We start from the raw sequence: 3,839 nt of genomic DNA on the forward strand, positions 1-3,839 counted from the left end.
GTACGTTATTTTTGTCATATAGGCTTCGCAGCGCCGTTTTAGTAACCTGTCACCCACTTACTACTTTGATGATGTTTGAAATCGTAAGTACAATAAAAATAAATTACATTGTTAGCAAATTACACCAAAAGACATAAGAGAAGAAGTAATCGACACATTTTTAATAGGACAAGGTGGCAAATTCATCAAATGTTCGTCTAGAAAATGAAAAAGAAATAAACTTACTTCATTTCGGTCTTCTATATAGACGGCAGATATTCCAGGTCTGATTAAAGCAATAAGTTCGGTAAAACTTTCGATTGTAAACCCTTAAAATTTAGCAAATCTTTATAATTATTTTGATGTGGAAATAATATTGTGAATTCACATAAATACTCCCTGTAATGCTGTGGGGTGATTGATTATGATTTGCAAACTGCAATTTGTAAACTGAATGAATTTCTATACAGTTTAAACAGTCGAAATGCAGAAACTATTGGTGACAAACTATCTCGTCTCTATGTGTATCTTAAACCTATATCACATTGAATTATATTTTAACCCTTATGTTCATTTTGTATAGTATACCATACATACAACTTTATAATAATATACGATCACTATAAATAATTTTTAAATAGGTTTTTTGAACTTTGTTTTTTTGCTTTTCTTAAAATATGAAACCTTGCCACAATAAGGGTTAAATGATTAATAATAGAAATACATTCATCAAATGAAAAGACAATGCACAAGAAATAAATACAAATTAACTTTACAACTAAAGAGCAAATTTTTCAATTAATTAGATAAGGATGTGGAAGCTCGGCTATGTCATCCCACTCGCGAGTCAATGACCTCTAGCAAAGTCCTTTATTGATATATTATGCAATATAATATATACTTATCTGACATAATGAATGCAGAGCCGGCTCGATTGCGCCTCAAAGAGATGTCAATCATTATCTATTTGTTTGGCGAATAAATCTGTAATATACAGACAACGAGCGGTGTCGCCTCTTGTAATCAGTTTGCGCCCTTCTCACATTTTTCCGAACAAGCTCCAGCTTCTCTTTCGTTCAAAGTCAACGTCCGCAGTGCGTCCCGCTCGCGCGCGGGGGACGCGTTGCGCCCAACGCTCCCCGCGCCCGCGCTCGCAGAGTGCCTCGGTCGTCCGCCGACTCGACGCGGCGCTGACGTGCGATACGCTAAACTAGTGTTTCCACCGTGAAATCACCACTGTTATTTGTTTATACCTACTTTGGATTTGATTACATAGCTCCAAGAATCTACTGTCGATCTTGTGGTGTACTGTACGTGTATATGTGAAGTTTGAAACGACTAATATTGTGAATCGGGTCGGCCGTGCTCGTTTATGTGCTGAATGGTGATTAAAAGTAATTTACTTTGCTTTTACGGTACGGAGGGTCGGTCGGTTCGTATCGATCGCTTATCGAAACAAAGCACTGGATTGTTTTGGCCGCGTGGAAGAGGCCGGTGCAACTAGGTAAGAGTTTTATGTATGAAGTAATAATAATATATACAAAGTATAACTGAACATGTACATATCGATTTCACGTGGAAAGGGGGAGAAGGTAATTGGCCGCTTGTGAAGCTTCATAATACAATTTGAAGCTGTCTGGCATGTTTAAATGTATTGTAAGAACACGTTTCTCGTCCTCGCGACTTAACAGTACATTTTTCTGTTCGGTCCTCAATATATATGTAAAGAGAAGCGTAGGCTCGCCTGCGATCGTTGGGCTAATAGCTTCACATTCTGTGAGTAATGCCCTTCCCTAATGGGATAATGGCTCTCGGCCGCCGCCGCCGCTGGCCGCCGCGCTCGAAATATTTATAAAGCGGTGGAATCGCTCCATGTCAACACGCGGTGGCTTGTTTGCCTTCCCATTTAGACTATGAGGGAGCCGATAAGGCGAGGTCTCAAGAGCCGACACTCGCAAAATGCTTTAAGCCTTTGACTTCAAACCGCATCGAACTTATTCTATGGTATTTTAAAACAAATCATTCAGAAATATATTTTATTTATTAACTAATTATTTAAATATTTGTATATTAAAGTTATTATTTTTTATGGCTTTTAATTATAATAATTAATAGCATTAATAACATTTGGCATGTCGTAAAAATTGCATCGTAAGATAAAAATATCTATAAAAAACGATAAATGTCAGGTTCAATCTAATAAAATCGTGTAAAAATAACAATTGTAACTCAAAACTTGCGATAATAAAGCATTAAAATGTCAAGGTTGCTAAGCTGACGCATCATTATACCGCACTTCAAGTAATATGACTAAATAACCGGGATTCTAAATCCCGTAATCCTAATAAAACCCTTTTGCGCGGAAGCTCCAACTTGTAAACCGCCATAAATCCTTAAGGGCTAATGAATGTGAGCCAAAATGAATGTGTCGCTTTATTTTTATCTTAATTTTGCTGAAACTTAAAGTTTATTGTTCAAGAAATATGCATTGTTGTTCATAACGAAACTAATCATACCTACTGGTCATTACTAAATCGGCTAACCGGTATACAGCGTGTCCCGAAAATTCAACGACAAAACTGTAATGGTGTATAGCCAGATCGAAAACTACACGGGGAAAATACTAAAAAAAATCCAAATCTTTTTGTTTAAAAGTTACAATAACTTTTGTAACTTTTCTTATAATTTGATACCCTCCACCATATGATTAGACACTGTGGCTACAGATATGATATTCCGATTCACGATCTGGCTATACACTATTACCGTTTTTTCGTTGAATTTTGGGACACGCTGTATATATTCCTTCGATAAAATTGGTTAAAAACGAATGAATCTTATTGACGGCTAACCAAAAAAAGACTTATGAAAGAAGAGAAACAGAAATTCAGTTGAAAGCAGTTTTAATTAGAAAATAATTCACCAGAGCATCATAAGCTTGTATCAGTCATACATCCAAAGTACTTTCCAGAATGTTCGGTCAATAGTTTCCGTAATTACGAGACATCGGTACAAAGAAAGGCGTTCTACGCTTGACATGCGTTGCTTTCATTCCAAGACTTTCTAGTAAATCTAGGAAAATATGACGTAAAAGAAAAAAACTTCTGCAGTTTTGCATGTACGTCAATCTAATTACAGTAATACGATTATTGGAGATTGTGTTTAATGCAGGTGTGTACAAGAATGGATTACATGCAGTTGCACTGCGTTTGCATATTATTGTGTTTCATTACTCCATATGTAATTAATTATCAGCATTTTACAATTCGATTTACAATTTAATTTGTAATGTGTCGTAATCCTTTTAAAGTGCTAAGTATCACTTCTTACATAATTATAAATGCCAATGTTTAGATGGATGGACGTTTGTTTTAGGTATTTCCAGAACGGTTGTATGGATGTCGCTATAATTTGGCATAAGGCTGAAAGAACACTAGGCAACTTAATACGTTTGTTTTTAATTCCGCGCGTACAGAGTCGCGGGCGACAGCAGGTTATTTTATAATTCTGTAACTTACCGCAACACTGAGGTTAGTTTAATAGATATTAATGATGTTACTTAGTGAAGATAAGTGACATAAATCCTCCTTAAATCATTCTAAATGTTAGAGCAAATTTGTCATTTAATTGCTCTTAAAATTGCTTCAAAAGCTAATCTTAAAATTAAACCTTTATAATTTATATTAACTGATCTGTTTATTAGTTATATATCTCAAGGGAACGACCGACGTTCAAAGATTTGCTATTTCGATCATGTAATGGATAAACTCAAAGTAATCTGTAGCTTGCTAATTCAGTTCCACAAACTTGAATAGATAATCAACCACTCTTCGGAGCCAAAATATATTGCGTCGTTCAGA

Source organism: Papilio xuthus, unplaced genomic scaffold, assembly GCF_000836235.2.
Source record: "Papilio xuthus unplaced genomic scaffold, Pxut_1.1 DF828142.1, whole genome shotgun sequence".
Lineage (NCBI taxonomy): Eukaryota > Metazoa > Arthropoda > Insecta > Lepidoptera > Papilionidae > Papilio > Papilio xuthus.